The sequence below is a fragment of the Trachemys scripta genome, chromosome 1, assembly GCF_013100865.1.
Source record: "Trachemys scripta elegans isolate TJP31775 chromosome 1, CAS_Tse_1.0, whole genome shotgun sequence".
Lineage (NCBI taxonomy): Eukaryota > Metazoa > Chordata > Testudines > Emydidae > Trachemys > Trachemys scripta.
In genome coordinates, this window is record NC_048298.1 from 57,384,774 (window position 1) to 57,404,412 (window position 19,639).

General features: G+C 40.7%; 1 protein-coding gene across 2 annotated transcripts in view; it reads left to right on the top strand.

Annotated features, from left to right (window-relative positions):
* Positions 1 to 19,639, top strand: part of SLC16A7 (solute carrier family 16 member 7) — a 136,202-nt gene that overhangs the window by 19,471 nt on the left and 97,092 nt on the right. Inside the window, exon 1 of one of the 2 annotated variants that reach the window (XM_034770244.1) lies at positions 5,376 to 5,436. The exons of the other annotated variant lie outside the window; for it this stretch is intronic. The gene's annotated coding sequence lies outside the window, so the exon portion shown is untranslated. Of the gene's footprint in view, positions 1 to 5,375; positions 5,437 to 19,639 lie in introns of those variants that run through there. 2 annotated transcript variants of the gene reach the window in all.

Consider the following 19,639-nt stretch of genomic DNA (forward strand, 5'->3'; position numbering starts at 1 on the left):
ACTTCACATTCAGTTGTACAGGAGTCTCTTTTTAACATGGACTTTGTGTGGTGCTGTGTTGTTAAGGCACTGGCTGGATGAGAACAGTTATAGTAGGGGGAGATGAGGCAGCCAGCATCTCAGGGTGGGTGAGATTGTGAGACAAAAGTGAACAGAGGAACATGGGCGACAGGAGTACGTGGCAGAGGCTGAAGCAGAGGTGGGGTTGATTCTGGGGATTTGTGGGGAAATGGTGGTTCATTGTTGGTTGGGGGATCAGAGACATTGGCAGCTGGTTTGGGTACAGTCATGGGGTACCAAGGAATCAATTGCAGGGAGTCATGAGAAATCTCCTTAGATCGTTCAGCCACTAATTCCCCTGTCTGCGGTCTTACCCCTCCCATGTGGTTGGCCAGTCTGGCTGGCTGGAGAATGAGGAGGTCAAAGTTATTGCCCAGCTGCTTCCCCATTCTTTCCTGTTCCTTTGGGGGCACTGTGCAGATGAAGGAACTCTCTTTGCCTCTTCAGCACCCAGGTGCTGTAATTCTGTCTGGTTTTTACATGGGCCATACAAGGTTCTTTATGCTGCTCCTTTGCACCCCCATGGAACACACCACAATGCATAAGGGCCCGGGCACACAACACTGGGAAATATGACATATTGTTTAATTTTCAGACTTGAATTTTCCTCATATGCAACACACTCAAACATGTTGTTGTTGAATGATGTCTCACCCCCTGTCAGATCTTGTTATTTGGTTCTGGCATCTCAGGCTATGTCTACACTACAAACTTACAGCGGCACCGCTGTACCGCTATAGCTACCCTGCTGTAAGGTCTCCCGTGTGGCTGCTCTATGCCAGCGGCTCTCCCATCGGCATAATTAAACCACCCCCAATGAGTGGCGGTAGCATTGTCGATGGGAGAACATCTCCCACCAACAGAGCACTGTCCACACCAGCGCATTTGATGGTGAAATTTGTATCAATCACACCCCTGACTGACAAAAGTTTTGCCAACAAAACTGCTAGTGTAGACAAAGACTCTGCTGTTATCTAAGCTAACAAATCGTCATTCCTAAATGTTCGAATTGGTAAAATAATTCATAATGAACATTTTATTGGATGAATTTTGTCTCTTTTTCAGAGAATGAATAAACTAAGGGATTCTTGAATTTGTTGTTAAAAATGTGTCTTCACCTAATAATTCTTGTACTGCGAGTCAGCTGTGAGCAGTTCATTGTGAATAGTCCATGTAAATGCTATTACATAAGGTGCTAGTTATTATTCAAGGGTCTGATTGTTGCTCGCTCGGATGACTTATATAGCACGCAAACAGTGTGAATTTTGAATTGCATTTACAAGTCTAAAATTTTAAATTTGCACTGTTGTTGGTTAACTAGACAAGTCAAAATTTGTGTTTACCAAAGAGTACATAAAATTCAGTTTTCAAGAGTACTTGCATTAGTAAAGCTAGATGGCTGCCATATTCATAGAAAGCAGGACCCAGCCTATACACACCATCTATATACTTTCCATGACAGAGCTAAAATTAGCTGGACAGATATACATATTGCAGATTTCCTGAGTTGCACATTTTACAAGCATAGCAAAACAAAATCCTGAGCACAATGTACTGTGCTGTATGTGATTTTCAAAGGCTCATAACTCGGTCAAATTGAAATCAATTTTCTCTGCAGCACACGAGAATGCTATTCCTATGCCAAATTTCAGCTTTCAACACCATGCCAATGTGACTGTGGATTTGTTTAAAAGAAAATCATAATACACCTCTACCTCGATATAACGCTGTCCTCGGGAGCCAAACAATCTTACCACATTGTAGGTGAAACCGTGTTATATCGAACTTTCTTTGATTCACCCGCGTGCGCAACTCCCCCCCCCCCCCCCGGAGCACTGCTTTACCGTGTTATATCCGAATTCGTGTTATATCGGGTCACGTTATATCGAGGTAGAGGTGTATGTTCATTGTAGAAAACATTCACTCTCCTCTTATACCAACATGGCTATACTGATTCTGCTCAAACTTAAAATAAATAAATAAATAAATCTGAAAACAGAAAACAAGCCTGAAAATTATCAGCCCAAAAGAAAATTGTGAGTGTCCAAAAGCAGGTAGTTAGAACATAAATTATATACAGCATTAAGTATAGTGATTGCTGCCACTCCTGCTATAATGTATTATGATGATTAGTGATCTTATTAGTGACATAGCTGGATTATGACAGAAGGATATGATATGGGAAAATAAAATGAAAGGAAATAATATGTCAGTTATGAGCACCACAGTCTGAAAATTAATAGTATCTATGAATAAATTGTGAATTGTATGGAACAGATAGTAGTGAGAAGTGAACCTCATCTGGTTGGGAGTTTCAGCTGGGTTTCTGAAACTATGAATATTTACTGGAAATTTATTTAAAGATTTCTCATGATCTCCTGGACACCACCTCCACTTCTTTCTAGAGCAGGGGTTCTCAAACTGAGGGTCAGGATCCCTCAGGGGGTCATTACATGGGGAGTCGCAAAGCTGTCAACCTCCACTCCAAACAGGGCCGGCTCCAGGGTTTTTGCCTCCCCACGCGGCGGGAAAAAAAAAACACCCCCCCCTCCACGATCGTGATCGGCGGCAGCTCCACCGCGCCGCTTTCTTTGGCGGCAGGTCCTTCCCTCCGAGAGGGACAGGAACCCTCCGCCGAATTGCCACCGAAGAGCCCCGACATGCCACCTCTTCCCCTTGGCCGCCCCAAGCACCTGCTTGCTCAGCTGGTGCCTGGAGCCAGCCCTGACTCCAAACCCCACTTGCCTCCAGCATTTATAATGGTGTTAAATATATTAAAAAGGGTGTTTAATTTATTGGGAGGGGGCACACCCAGAGGCTTGTGATGTGAAAAGGTTTGCCAGTAAAAAAGTTTGAGATCCACTATTCTAGAGTCTCTGTCTGTCTCCCACTAATGACTTCTCTAACTAGCTGTCCCTCTCAGTATCCTCCCTTCCAGTGACTGACCTCCTCCTTCATAGTCTTGCTTTTGGTGACCTTATCATGAGGTTGCTCTCTTCCTTCAGAGGAGGCCTGCAGATCTTCCTTCTATCTTCCTTCCAGGGTGGTGCCTGCAGCTACTCCCTCGCCTCACGTTTACCTTTTGTGGACATGGAAATCTTCAGGAGAAGGCCCTATTTTCTCTCCCCCTGCTCCTCCTACCCGCCAGACAAAAAAAAAAAAAAAAAGACAGCAAGTAGGGATCCTGTGAAAGAAAGCGTAACCCTCTACTGACGGCCACAGCAGGAGGGGATTATGTTTGCTGACACAAATATATAAGAAAAAGGAAGTACCCAGAGATAAACGAAGTTGTTGAACTGTAACAGAGCATCCAGCAGGAACAATAGTCTGTTTCCTATTTCTGACCAAAAAAAAAAAAAAAGGAAATAGGCTATTATTCCTGCTGTGTCAGAGTTCAACAACTTGCGTTTACCACCCCTCTGTGTTTTGTGTGTACCACCTTTCTGCCCTCTTCCTTATGTACTTATGTCAGCAAACATAATCCCCTCCTGCTGTGGTGTTCAGTAGAAAGTTGAACACCCTTCTACCCGGTCCTTTCTACTTCTTTGGTAACTGAGGCTTACCTATCACTATTCCCCTTTATCTTCCAGGACACTTCATCCCTCCTAAAGGAACCAAGTCAGATACAAATTAAGCTTTCAGACGTCACAGAGATTAATTAAATGATTATATTTTCTCATTATTAAACGAGTCTTAAACAGGAGGAAAAAAACATTTCTTTATTTAAACAAACTCTTATATTGGGTTTGCACATACTAGTCCCATAACAAATTTCAGTGCTTTAGCAAGATAACCACCAGGCTTAGAAATGCTGATTGTAACTAATTGTTATTTTTAGATAGATTTAATTCATAGTGAGAATTGCTTCTGACCCTGTGAACTTTCAAAAAGTGCTGGGCAGAGCAAAATGGGAAGTTTTCTTATAAAATCTGTTTCAGACACTGGCAAAATTCACAAATCAAAATAATTGATGGTGTGAAACCTTTGAGGTATTAATATCAGTTGTACAGTGACTAAGGCAAGTTTAGGTTTCAATTTATTTCTGTACCTGAGGCTACAGAATTTGTTTTCCATGTCATTTAGACATGCAATGTCAACTCTTTCAGCACTGAGTCATTCTTATTGTATGCTGAGTCAAACTGCACATAGAGGACTGTGGAAAACAATATTTTCACTGATCTTATGACATTAAAAACCGTTTAATCTTTTTTCTTTATTTTTCTATTTTTCACAGAAAAATTGTGGTAATTTTTTCAATCAAAAAGGGAAATCCTTATGTGCAAAAATGGTGAATGCATTTTTATATGGGGCTAAAGAATGAAAAGTTGTAACTTGTTTTGGATAGATTTTTGCCTCTTATGCATTCATTCCTTTTGCCACATATAGTCAAAATGATTAGATTTCACCCTTCTTCAAAAGTGTGAGTTTTTGGAAATAAAATAAAATAAAAACCATGCAGCTCTAAAGCAAAAATCTGTAGTATACATGTGGAAAGATATCTTTTAAATTAATGCAGCAGATAATAGTGGTTATTAACACATATAATGTTCTAATTATACTATAAAACCTAATGTGAAATTTTAGTATGTCTGTGAATTAATCTGACTAAAGAAATCTGTGAAATATAAATCCATATTTATAGTTAATTGCTGGATAATTTTGTGTACATCAGAAAAAAATACATTTTTTGTAACATATGGTTGTTGCAGTATGAATATCTATTTCATGTTTTCAGGAGTATGCATGTGATATGTACCGCAGAGTTAACTTTAGTGTTTGTTTGATCTGTCAACTGAAATAATTAGTGATAATTTTCACTCATTGTACTTCTTAAGTGACATAAAAGACCCATGAGCTCTGCATGTAGAACTCCTATTAACATTATTAATAGACTGAAAACCCTAGTTGCCCCTAAATGTGGGCATTCATGTTGGATTCTTGTCTGAATTTTTTCTACATATTTTTAAAACAATTGCTGTTCATGCAACATGAAGAATTTATAAAAGGTAGATTTTCATAAATTATAAGATACATGGTGACAATCAGAAAAATCCTCTGTAGTAGATGAAGAAGCTTTATGAGAGATCGATCTTAGGTGGACTTCTATAAATATTAGGGAAGAACACCAGTTTTATTGCATAACTTTCCCTCTAATGAAATAGCACTGAGACAGAAGCATCATCATTTCATACATTTGTAGATGTAATTTAAGATGCCTGTTCCTTTGGCTATTGGTTGCTGGGAATAAACAATAAAAACATCAAGTGTGGTCATAAACCAATCAGGACTACAAAGAGTCTTTAAATGCTCAGACTATCTGAAGTCCCTGTAAGTATCAAGACTAGATTATTAGCTTGGACAGCAGCCCTCTTCCAGGTAATGTATCACTTTGTATTTTCTTTTATCTTTGCTTAATGATAACAGATAGCTTGCATGGATTTATCTAGTAGTTTGAAACTAACTGAGCTATTAAAGGTAACAAGCCAGTGTTATACAGAATATTGTGTAATGTGTGATGCTAAAGTATTATGATTATTTCCTTGTATAATGCCACTGTAAAGACAAGTATGAAAACAGGGATCCTGTCTGAAAGAGTTATAACACAAAATAGCATGGTTGAGTGGTGGCACTCACACATCTTGTCATTTCCTTGTTCAGACTCTTTTCTTTGTGTATTTTGTTAATACTTCTGTGAAGAGAAAGTGTTTATCAAAGATGAGTCTTGTAAAGAGGAACTAAAAAAATAAATAAAGGGAAATAGCACTGCAGATATTATTAGGAAAGGGGCTTCAGAATTAATGGACATATGAAATAAGTTACAGAGGCAGGAGTGAGCTTTCATCTACTGTGGAAAAGATGAGAAGGACCAGTAAAAGGATTTGGACATGGTCGAATCAGCATGCAAGGTAGATGATTTTTGTGCAAGTGTGGGGAAGGGAAGACCAGAATCCAGGATGCCAAAGAAGATCAACTCTGTACATCCTCAAAGTGTTCAATCATTTTAAAGAGACAAGATGGGTGACGTAATATCTTTTATAGGACCTACACTGCAAACAATCATTTTAACATATTCACTTAAAAGGTCTTACTGGGATGGGCTCTTGAGATAAGCATCTTTATTTTTATGAGGGCTTTGGGAAGACAGCAATAATAACATCTGTCTCTGGCATAAAACAGAATATAAAACACAGTGAAACAGAAACAGCGAGTGACAGGACACTGAGCAACATTGGGCAGTTATACATTCAGTTCATTTTGCAATGTTAAAACTTTTTAAAAATAAGGGACTAGAGGTTTCTTCAAAGCAAACAACATGAGAGTCTGTTTTAATGAAACGGTCTCCCACCACTAGTTTTTGCTCCAGGCATTTTAAAATTAATAGACTGGTTTTGAGTGAAGCACATGTGACAGCAGTTTTCAACTTTTTATTCATTATGTAAAAAAGTAATTATTTTTTTTTTGCTAATAGCTAATGCACCAGTAATTTTCAAATAGCTGTTTACACACAATTTAAGGCAAAATGTTGACTGAGTTTTTCATGAAGAGAAATTGATGATTGTTAGGGTTGTCTTTGTGAAATCCATATTATAACAGTTTAGAGACAGAAAGCCTGATGCTGAATCTCCCATTGACTTCCATAGTTCAGGATTAGGGCCTAAGAGCCAGCTCCTCAGGTAGTATAACACAGCTCCTTTGAAGTCAACAGAAGTGTGCTGAATTACGCCTGCTGAGGAGCTAGCTGTAAATGTATTAAAATATAAAACTCAAAATATAGGTAACTTCAATGGCTATCAGAACACTATGCAAAAATAAGACAGTTAATTATAATGTTGTGAAACTTGCATTACACTTTTTTATTGATCCTCCTTATTGCTTCTGTACTGATATAATTTAGAATTTTGGGGGGGAGGGGCAGGATGGATAGGAAAGAGTTTTTTCTGTGTGATTGACACAAGTTTAAATTAGAAACTGCTTTGTTTCTGAGCAACTGCCATTAAGGCTGCTTAAATAAAGTTTTTGCTGTGATACCCATGGCAGAACTAATGTCACGTAATGAAGATTTCAATGCCCCATGCTATGGTAATTGTAGCACACTAACAGATTTTTAAAAGTATGTTAATAAATGAAAAGTTTAAATAACTGGTGTTCTGTACATACTGCAGAGTGCCAGGCTGAAAACGAACACTTGTGGTGTGGGATCATATTGACACACTTGATGCCTCAGGTTTAATTGGGGATCCGGGCCTAGATCCTTAATTTTGGAAGGCTTCGATCAGCGGTTCTCAAACTTCATTGTACTGTGACCCCCTTCTGACAACAAAAATTACTACATGACCCCAGGAGGGGGGACCAAAGACCAAGCCCACCTGAGCCCCGCTGCCCCAGGTGCGGGGGCCAAAGCTGAAGCCCAAGGGCTTCTGCCCTGGGCAGAGGGCATGTAACCGTAGCCCTGGGTGGTGGCGCTCAGGCTTCAGCTTCAGCCCCAGGCGGTGGTGGTTGGACTAGGGCTTCGGCCCCGGGCCTCAGCAAGTCTAACACCAGCCTTGGTCACCCCATTAAAATGGGGTCGCGACCCACTTTGGTCACCCGACTCACAGTTTGAGAACCCCAACTTAGATAATCCATGAACTAGGACAAGTTTTAAGGCTCTTCCTGTCCCTTCTTGAAAGGTCCTTCTTTTGCTTTAAGTGTCTGCTGTGCTTTTGTTAGGTCAAGTGTAGACTCCAGGTTGGCCCCTGCATTTTCAGTACATGCAGGTGTATTTGCATGAGAGGTGAAAATGGCCCACATTGCTCAATGCCCAGCAGAGCAAGTGAGGCATGAGGAAAAAGGGCAATAGGTCAAGATTTTCAAAAGTATTTACATTGACTTGGTGTGGAACTTGTGTCCTAAGTGACTTAGGCACTTGTGAAAAACCTCTCCCTGCTATTGACAGAGGCTCTGGAATGACATGGGTAGCCATCTCAGTATCCATAAGCAAGGGCACTGGGAGCACAAGGAATGGCCTTTGTCCTCCTGGGTCCTGTAAGGCAACATAGACCTAGATTCATAGGGGAATCACAAGTGCTATAGGCAGCAAGGGAGAGTAGAGAAAGGAAGGAGGGGCAGGGAAGGAAGGCTTAATCATGGAAACAAAGCTGCCTTTCAAATTTCACTCACAGAGCTCCTTGGATCTCTCTGAGTACATCTGGACCAATACCAGCCACAGCCACATGATCATACCTCATACTTCCTACTGCTATGTGAGCATCTCCATTCAGACATGCTTGCTGGCTGCAGCCACTTGTGCACCCCTCCTGAAAAATGTCACTGGTGGTTTCAAAGTATGGATGTTCTCACTAGACCTGGTCAAATATATCACATTTTGAACTTTTTCTTATGAAAAAAAAAAAAACAACTTTTTTTGGGGGGGAGGAGGGGAGTGAGGGAGGGAATTGCAGAAAAATCTCCTTGTTTTTTGACCAGCACTAATTCTCACTAATGGCCTGGACCACAGTTTCATTCATACTTTGGGATGGGGTTATGTGCCTTTCCACACTGAGGATAGGCAACGCCATACCCACAGGCCTGGAAGAAGACAGCAAAAAGATGAGTCATGTTGGAGATGACCAAAACTCCCTGCAAAATCTACACTAAGGAGTGACTCTGGGACATCAACAGTTTTTCAGGGTGCTGCAACCGTAATAAAGTCTATGGCTGATTAGTATTCCTCTTGTTTTAACCGGTCTCATGCAAAGCTACTTCTGGAGTGCCACACTGAATTTCCAGGATACCTTCCTGTCCCCTCAAACAGCTAGGATGTGGAAGAAGTGAAGAGCAAGAAAAAAACATTTCCATCTCCCTCCTAAATGCCAGAGAGAAAAGAAACACCATGCCCAATCCACTTAGCAGCAAGCACAGGGAAGGAAAGAGGGAGAAGGAGGAGAGAGTATACCAGGGAGTTACAGAGATTATAAAATAATAATAGTGTGATGTTTAAACATTGCTTTATAACATTTATCTTGAGATTTTCCATTAGTATATGGTGACACATAGTAACATAGCTGACAACCCCAAGCGCGCGCGCACACACATAGAAAAACACACACACTGTTTTTTGGGGGTTTTTTGGATAATCACAGACAGAATCGGGAGTAAAATTAGTAGGAGAATAGGCCCCTTCCTTTAAAAAGAGAGAGAGAGAGAGAGAGAATTGCAGGGGCACCTAGAAGCTGGTTTAATTACAGCACTAGAGAGATAAGGTGGTTGAGATAATATCTGTTACTGGACCAACTTCTGTTGCTGAGAGAGACAAGCTTTTGAGCTACACAGAGCTCTTCCTCAGGTCAGGAAAGGAACATCACAGCAAAATGCAAGGTGGAACGGATTGTTTAACATAAGTAGTTAGCACATATTCTAAGGGACAATTCAAGGGAGAGTGGCCCATTAACACCTCTGCATAGGATAAGAAAAGGACTGCAGACTTAGGTCTTTTATTTAAAAAAAATATGTATCTACTATGAATATACCATGTCCATCAATGTAGTATTTAACTACTGTAACTAGGACTCTACCAAAATCACGGTCCATTTTGGTCAATTTTATGCTCATAGAATTTTAAAAATAGTAAATGTCATGGTTTCAGATGTTTACATCTGAAGTGGCATGGTGTTGTAACCATATCCGGACCCAAAAGAGGGAGGGGGGGTCGCAAAGCTATTTCACAGGGGTCACGGGGTTGCCACCTTTCTGTGCTGCTGCTGGTGGGAGTTCTGCCTTCAGAGCTGAGTTGAGCTGGGCTCTGAAGGCAGCATAGCCACGGAGCTTCTTGCAGCCAGGGGAGGTTCCCAGAGATGGGTCTGACCTGGCCAGAGGAGCGGCCCTGCAGGGTAAGAGGAAGTCCTGTCCTTCCCCAACCAGGCCAGAACTAGAAGCTGGAGCCCGGCACACAGTAGGAACCCCCAGCAGTGGCGCCCCGAGCAGCACAGGGGAGGTCAGACTCTCTTCCCCTACAATAGCCAGATATCACGAGAGAGATCAGATTTCACAGCTGTGAATTTGGCAGGGCCCTAACTATAACCTCTTCCCCTAATGAATCTATGGCTTTGTCTACATGGGCAAGTGAAAGACATAACTTTTGTCATTCAGAGGTTAAAAAAACACATGCCCCCAAAAGACAAAAGTTTTGTCGACGACAAGCGCTGGTGTGAACAACGCTGATGCCGCTCATTGGGGGTGGAAGTTTTTTGTTGGTGCTGACAAACAGTGACTACGCTGCACGCCTTTTAGTGGCATGGCTGTAGTGGCACAACCGTGTCACTAAAAGCTGCGTAGTGTAGACATTGCCTATGCCAGGGTTTACACTGCAAGATGCCAGCATAAACTACTATGAACTTAGCCAAGGGTGTGAATATGCAAAATATAATTATGAAGTTAAAAGGGGATTGATATGTTCTCAAAGGAAACCATCACATTCAAAAGACGAGCCTAGGAACTTAAATTCTTTACCCTGCTAGACACAATCATGGACTGAACAGAGAGAACACTTCAGTCTCCCTGGACACTCAATAACAAGACTTAAAAGTGGCAATTCTTCAACAAAAAAACTTCAAAACCCAACTTCAACAAGAAACTGCAGATCTGGAATTAATTTGAAAACTGGATACCATCAAATTAGGCCTGAATAAAGAGCGGGAGTGGATGGGTCACTACAAAAGTAATTTTCCCTCTGCTAAAAGAAGAACAGGAGTACTTGTGGCACCTTAGAGACTAACAAATTTATTAGAGCATAAGCTTTCGTGGACTACAGCCCACTTCTTCGGATGCATATTTGTTGCTTATTACAACTCTCTGTAACCCACTAACCTCCCCTCCCCCTTGTCCTATGACTGTAAAGGTGTTAATGGGCCATTCTACCTTTCATGGTCCCTTACAATATGTGCTAACTACTTATGCTAAACAAATTTGTTCCACCTTGCATTTTGTTGTGAATCTGGGAGTACCTTTCACAGACTTGAAGAGCAATGGGGTGTGGCTAGACAATTTGTCTGTGTCTCCAACAGGACGTCCAAAAAGAGATGTTACTTCTCCCACCTGGTCTCTATAATATTCTGGGACCGACATGGCTACAAGTACACTGCAAAATTACAGCACTGTTCAGTTGCAGCTTTGTTTTTTGGTTTTTTTTTTTTTTGCACAGCTCCAAAGTGACACTGACAATATTGCAACTTAAAACTCAGTAGAATTTTCTGTTCAATTCACTTTTGTAATCCCCTTTTAACTTCATAATTATATTTGGCATACAGTACTCAAATACTACATTAATTGGCATAGTATAGATAACTATAGTAACAGGAGTACTTATGGCACCTTAGAGACTAACAAATTTATTTGAGCATAAGCTTTTGTGGGCTACAGCCCACTTCATCAGATACATAGAATGGACCATATAGTAAGAAGATATATATACATACAGAGAACATGAAAATGTGGAAGTTGTCATACCAGCTCTAAGAGGCTAATTAATTAAGATTATCAGCAGGAGAAAAAAAACCTTTTGTAGTGATAATCAAGATGGCCCATTCCAGACAGCTGACAAGAAGGTGTGAAGATACTTAACATGGGGAAATAGATTCAATTTGTGTAATGACCCAGCCACTCCCAGTCTCTAGTCAAGCCCAAGTTAATGGTATCTAGTTTGCAAATTAATTCTAGTTCAGCAGTTTCTCGTTGGAGTCTGTTTCTGAAGCTTTTCTGTTGCAAAATTGCCACCTTTAAGTTTGTTACTGAGTGACCAGAGAGGTTGAAGTGTTCTCCTATTGGTTTTTGAATGTTATGATTCCTGATGTCAGATTTGTGTCCATTTATTCTTTTGCGTAGAGACTGTCAGGTTTGGCCAATGTACATGGCAGAGGGGCATTGCTGGAACATGATGGCATATATCATGTGATTACGTCCTGTGATGGTGTCACCTGAATAACTTTGTTTTAAATATAGGGTCTGACTCTTCCAGTCCTTTTCAGGTAAAATTACTATTGAAGTCAGAGTTTGTCTGAGGACTTGTCTATACTTGCAGTGCTGCAGTGCCCCAGCTGCACTGGTGCAGCTGTGACACTTAGCATTTAGTGAAGACACTATCTATATTGATAGAAAGTTTCTTCCATTGGCATAAATTCTCTACCTTCCTGAGAAACAGTAGCTATGTTGACGGGAGAAGCCCTCCCATCGACATAGCAGTGTCTACACTGGGAGTTCAATTGTTATAACTGCGTCACTCAGGGGGTGTGGATTTTTCACACCTTTGAGTGATGTACTTATTCCGACATAAGTTCTTAGTATGGACCAGGGCTGAGTAAGGACCCCAGGACTGGGCTCAAACACTATAATAAAGAGAACTAGGGGGTAGGGAATTGTTTAATTTACTTGTTTCTCTCTACTTGGACAATCAAAATGAATTGGTCAGTTTCATTTTTATTTAGAGGCATTTTCAAATCCGTGTTACTTTTTGGATCTCATGTATTATTTAATTTAATTAGGTGTACTGAGAGCAGCAATCAAAATTCCAAGTTTCTGTGCAAAACTAAAATAAATATTAGGGCTGGTAAAAAATTAAAGAGGGATGCGGGATGTAAATAATAAGGTTACAGACCTGTTTTTTTGTTTGTTTGTTTTCCCCTCTTAACTTCCCTCACTGGAAAATCTTGTAAAAAGTGAAATTAAGGAAAAGACACTTTGGCATAGTTTTAATTTTTTTTCCACTGCAAAAGTGTGAAAAAAATAAAACCCAACATAAAAAATATATATACCCCTTTTCCTCACTTTTCCCGTGGTAAATGGGGGGAAGGAATAATCGTGAGAGGGGGGAAAAACCCTAAAAATTCAAAATGATTTTTTTTTCAAAATATTTCATTTAGCAAAACTTTGTTTAGATTTATTTTCTTTCAAAAATGGGGGGAAATTTTCAAAGGAAACGAAAACATTTTTTTCAAAATATCTTGTAAAAAATTGATTAGCTGTAACTAATATCAAGACAAAAGATTTTTCTGCTGAAAGGCATTTCATAATATAGCCCATTAATATCAAAAACTGCCAACTTGACAATTACGAACCCTTCAAAAATTAACAGCCTGCAACTAGCCACCCCAAGATGTGTCAAGCCACCCTGAGAAAGCCCAAGAGAACACAGGCCCCTTATAGCAGGCTGTGGAGTGAACAAATGTGAGCTCTGTCAGATCACATAAGCTTTATACAAATTTTTTTTTTTTACAAAGTTGGGTGGCAAATACCACAGGGGAATAGATCTTTAATAATGTATTTTAAAACATTTCCATTATGGGAGAAAGTGCCAGGCAGCATTTCTCCTAGTTTTTTGGTTTTGTAAAAGTCCATTTACAAATAGTAAATTGTGGGTCAAATTTGACCAGACAGCATCCCTTTAATTAGGGAGTTACAGTAAAAATAGTTTTTTGGAGGCCCCATGAGTGGGGTGGGAAGGCTGATTGCACAAAGAATGCAAGGTCAGGCCTACACTGGCACCCAGTAGTTTCTATGTGGGTAAGCATTTGTCAGTATTTTCATTAAAACTTTTAATGGGATGCTTAACAGCAACAGGAGTTTTGGGCGCAGAAGTACAGGATTGAGGCCATAACATGGACAGGGATAGTTAGTTGTTTATGAAAAGTATGTCCTATATCTTTTAGGCAACAAACTAGCCACTATTGCATGAAATTCTTGCACGTGGCTAACAGACACACAATAAGAGCTTGTTTACTATCTGTTTATGCCTTTCAACACTATTAAGAGCAATAGATTAGGAATAAAACAAAGAACATGCTATATATCTATGAAACAGAAACCCTTTTAACGTAATTATTCCTTTAATTAAAATGGAAAGGCATATATTTCAGTTATACCGGAAATACTATTTATTGCCAATTTCTCCTAATAATAAACCTTTAAATTTGAAATAGCTTGGCCTTTTCAGCAGTCAATTGATGGTCAAAGCCACTGTCACAGGAATGTAGAATAATTAAGAGTAATACCCTCAGTGGTATTGTAATGGAAGCCTTTTTGCATTTTATCATGTGATTATAAATACAAAGTACTTTCTCCTTCAAGGGCAAGAAGTTTGAGAGAAGCTATCAGCAGCTGTATCAGGTTCTGTTCATAAAACCACGAAACATTATGGTGCACTGTCAACAGGCACTCCTTCCCCTACTACTAAAACAGAAAGGCATTTCAAGAACTGGCTAGTTAATTTCCTGCACAAACTGATCTGAACTATAGGCAACAGAGCTATTTAAGGAATAGGTAATCTACTTAAGAAGCATTTATAACTCTAGGACTAGTTTGTGGCTTAAAGCCAGGGCCAGGCCCCACTGGAGGGGCTGCATTGACTTAGAATTCCTCCTGGGCAGCATGTGCTGCTGCAGCAGCTCTTCTACCCTGGGAGAGGGAACAGCATATGTTTCCTTCTGTCACTGGCCACCTGTACCACCACCTTGCTTCTTTTGGGGAGACAGGCATTGCTTGTGTCAAAAGCAGTGTTCACCAGCCACAATGTGGCTGGTCTGTACACAGGAGAACAAAGGGAGGATGCAATCTTCAACCCAGCCATATTGCACCCCTAGAGTCCCATTTTATAAGGTGCTGAGAAGTCTGGCTGTGATCCAGCAAAGCACTTAAACACATGCTGAAGATCAGGAGGACTCTACACTGAACCGTTATTATACCTAGAAGCATTGAGTCACTGAAGAACTTTGCTCCCAGCCTGATTGCCTATAGCTAGCTCATTTTTATTCAGTGTAGCTAATAATGGGGTGGATTTTTTTTTAAATAGCATTTCTTATTTGACCACTTTTTATTTTTTATCTTTTTATCTATTAACTTAACTATCATTTTACAATATACAGCTTATAGAAATATTTTACATTTGATGAAGTTTACAGTTGTCTTGAGTCAAGGAAATACGTATTACCTAATCTTTCATATTTGGGAATAATAAATAATTTCTCCTTTATTAGCTGGTAAATTTTGTATCATATTAAAAATAAAATGTTGAGGACCTCTGACACAGGTGCAAGAGTATGAAGGGTCATTGTGACCCAAGAACCTCTTAATGCCAACTGACAAAGGGGTGTAGAGTGGCTCCAGAAATCTCCTGATTCTGGTATGTGCCTTCTGGTTCACCAAAGAAGGTCATGTGAGGTCTTAAATAAAAGCTGGTGTCACACTGGTCATCAGTATCATTGTAAAATGTATGTACAAATGCTATGAAAGGAGACAAATTAGAGGATTGGGCCAAAATAAATCTGATGTGGTTTAACAAGGACAAGTGCAGAGTCCTGCTCTTAGGACGGAAGAATCCCATGCACTGCTACAGACTAGGGACTGCGCGGCTAGGCAGCAGTTCTGCAGAAAAGGATCTAGGGGTTACAGTGGAGGAGAAGCTGGATATGAATCAACAGTGTGCCCTTGTTGCCAAGAAGGCTAATGGTATTTTGGGCTGTATAAGTAGGAGCATTGCCAGCAGATCGAGGGAAGTGATCATTCCCTTCTATTCGGCATTGGTGAGACCTCATTTGGAGTACTGTGTCCAGTTTTGGGCCCCACACTACAAGAAGGATGTGGAAAAATTGGAAAGAGTCCAGTGGAGGGCAACAAAAATTATTAGGGGGCTGGAGCACGTGCCTTCTGAGGAGAGGTTGAGGGAACTGGGATTATTTAGTCAGCAGAAGTGAAGAATGGGGGGGATTTGATAGCTGCTTTGAACTACCTGAAAGGGGGTTCCAAAGAGGATGGATCTAGACTGTTCTCAGTGGTACCAGATGACAGAACAAGGAGTAATGGTCTCAAGTTGAAGTGGGGGAAGTTTAGGTTGGATATTAGGAAAAACTTTTTCACTAGGAGGGTGGTGAAGCACTGGAATGGGTTACCTAGGGAGGTGGTGGAATCTCCTTCCTTAGAGGTTTTTAAGGTCAGGCTTGACAAAGCCCTGGCTGGGATGATTTAGTTGGGAATTGGTCCTGCTTTGAGCAGAGGGTTGGAGCAGATGACCTCCTGTGGTCTCTTCCAACCCTGATATTCTATGATTATGTATGTACACTGAAAATATGGTCAAAGTCTGTAGGTACTGATCACCACCAAAGGTGAAAAACAGGATTTCTGTCATACAAGAGCGGTTCATTCATCTACCTGTTGACATGTAAATAGAGTATTGTCTCATTTACAACGGGCTTCCTATCAACAGTCTAAACTGAATGCAAATGAAGGATTGTGGGGACTTCAGAAAGATCTAACAGGATGAGAAGAACAGCAGGGGGAAGAGAATGCTGTCTGATAGGAGCACTTCAAAGGTTTGTTTGACTATAGTTGAGGGAAGTCAAAGAAGACACCAAGGCACCCTTCACCGAGGAAGCAAAAGGACAGCAAGTTTGCATCATGAAAAAGGGGTCTGAGCCAGGCTTGGCTGAAAACAGTGAAGAGAACTTTGGGTGAGCGAGAACTTCTTTAGACAAGAAAGTAACTTGTTAGTTAAGTTTACTCTCTAGAAAATGTGTCAAGATTTTGATTTACATGTAACCATTTGTTTCCAAGAGTCTTATTCACTCTAACTTGAATCTTGAAATTTTTGATAATAAACTTGTTTTCACCATAAATATTTCCTAATGCTATGGTGTTAAGCAAGGTGGTGGTCCTGAACTGAATCTTACAAGCTGGTATGTACTGTTCTTTTGGGAACAGCAGATGTAGTAATTCATAGACTCATGGACTTTAAGGTCAGAAGGGACCATCATGATCATCTAGTCTGACCTCCTGCACATTGCAGACCACAGAACCCCATCCACACATTCCTTAAATAGATCCCTAATCTCTGGCAGAGTTACTGAAGTCCTCAAATCATGGTTTAAAGGCTTCAAGTTACAGAGAATTCATAATTTACACTAGTTTAAACCTGCAAGTGACCTGTGCCCCATACTGCAGAGGAAGGCGAAAGTCCCCCAGAGTCTCTTCCAATCTGACCTGGGGGAAAATTCCTTCCTGACCCCAAATATGGTGATCAGTTAAATCCTGAGCATGTGAACAAGACCCACCAGTCAGATACCTGGGAAAGAATTCTCTGTAGTAACTCAGAGCCCTCCCCATCTAGTGTCCCATCTCCAGCCATTGGGGATTTTTGCTCCTGACAGTTGCCGATGGGCCACATGTGATCCTAGGCAGTCCCATCATACCACCCCCTCCATAAATTTATCAAGCTTAGTCTTGAAGCCAGTTAGGTTTTTTGCCCCCACTGCTCCTCTTAGAAGGCTGTTCCAGAACTTCACTCCTCTGATGGTTAGAAACCTTCCGCTAATTTTGTGGCTAAATTCATTGATGGCCAGTTTATATCCATTTGTTCTTGTGTTCACATTGCTGCGTAACTTAAATAACTCCTCTCCCTCCCTGGTATTTATCCCTCTGATATATTTATAGAGAGCAGTCATTTCTCTCCCTCAGCCTTCTTTTGGTTAGGCTTAACAAACCAAGCTCTTTGTCTTCTCTCATAAGGTAGGTTTTCTGTTCCTTGGATCATCCTAGTAGCCCTTCTCTGCACCTGTTCCAGTTTGAATTCATCTTTCTTAAATGTGTGAAACCAGAACTGCATACAGTGTTCCAGATGAGGTCTCACCAGAGCCTTGTATAACAGTACTAACACTTCCCTGTCTCTACCTGAAATAACTCACCTGATGCAACCTAAGAATGCATTAACCTTTTTCATGGTTGCATCACATTGATGTCTCAGTCATTCAGTGAGTGTTCAGTGGATAAGGGTCTGGACATGGCAGGGAATGCTTGGAGGACTCAGGGGATGGCGTGTGCCTATTGCTATCTGTACAGAGAGAGCAAGGCCTGGAAGGCAGTGCTTGTGTTGCCAGAGGCTGGTGTAATCAGGGAGCTGATCCACAGCAGGCACAGACAAGGCTGCTTCACACTAAGAGGTTGTGGGGAGATATCTGACAGCCCTGAGTCCCCATGGGGAGCATCATAGCCGTACTATATCTTTCTACAGATAAACCTATTGAAGATGAACAGAAAGCCCAGAAAATGTCTACTCCCTCAGGGGCAAAGGTTTGAGGATTAAGGAGAAGGCATGGGCTGTGGCGTTCAGGTTCCAGCTGTGTAAAAACAAGGGGGTGCAAATATGGAGCAAAAGTATGTGTTGCACAAAGCAACATTAGCTCTAATGCAGATATCCACTACACTCTTGGGATTACATTACTGTTCACTTGCCCCACCACCACTATTCACTAAACCACAAAGTCTTGACCCTGTGAAGTTGCAGTCCAGAGGCTTCTGAATGCTTTAAAGAAGGGGAGGAGCATGTTGTGGGAGTGCTGCTTCCCCCACTTTGAGTTTTTAAAGCCCTATTTTTCTATTCTTTGCTCCCTTCCAATCCTACCAGCTGGATGATCTTTAACTTCCTCAATCACTCTGCTCTTTTACATAGTCAACCGCTCTATCTTGGTTCTCTTTCTGAGAACTCTCTAACGAATCCTTTAGTGTCTCCTTTGTTGGTTTCTTCTCCCTCCCACTCCACCAATGTGCCTCTATTTCTGTACTTAGCCCCTTATTCTTAATATTACATCTTATTCCTGGGTGATTTTTATCCATTCTTGGGATCAGTCTAGTGCTTATAAGAGTATTTTATCTACACATACCATATGTGCACTGATGACTCCCAAATCAACATCTTTATCTTGGCTTTTCCTCCTCTTCCAGTTTCAAAGCTCTAAGATATCAATTCCTGGATGTTTGTTTGATACTTCAAGCTCAACATTACGAAAAGAGAACTCCTCAGCCTGCCTTGCACATCCTAAATTTGTACATGCAAATCAAGCAGCTGCATGTATGCCTGATTTACATATACAAATATACATTGTTTTTTAAAAAGTAATTCTGTCCCTCATGCAAATACTTCTGTCTGTTACCTTGTAATCTCCTGCCTATACTGCTTCAACCTCTTATTCTTTGACCTACTTGACTCTCACCTTGCATCCTCTTGTCTCTGAAAAATGCCACTGCTAACCTTATCATCTACTCATTCTCTAATTGCTTCTCTCCACCCCCTCCCCCACTCCAAACACTACCTTTTCCACTGGGTTTTCTCTTCCTACATCAAAAGCGAACTCCTTCATATGTCTAGGGATCTCACCTTCATATGTCTAGGGATCTTCTACCATGCCACCCCCTCATGCCCTGCTTTCTTCCAGTTCTGTTCTATTTCCCTTTATGCTTCCTTTACATCCTTTTAATATAAGTTCCTCTGTACTTTTTCCTGCACTGCCCTCTACATGTCGTCTTGCACACTGTGCAACTATGCTCTTCTTCTACAAGTTCCTTCTGAAATATTACTTCTTTCAGTTCTCTGATCTTCACAATACAGACTGATGCTCCTGCATCAAATTAATAATAAAAACAACATATATAAAAAAAACTATGAATAAAAGTGTAACTAGCATGATACATATATTCACTGTAAACACAAGAGAGCACATGATCATATTTAATGCAAACCTAGAAGCTCCCTCACCTGCCCTTCTTCTCTGCTGTACATTATCTT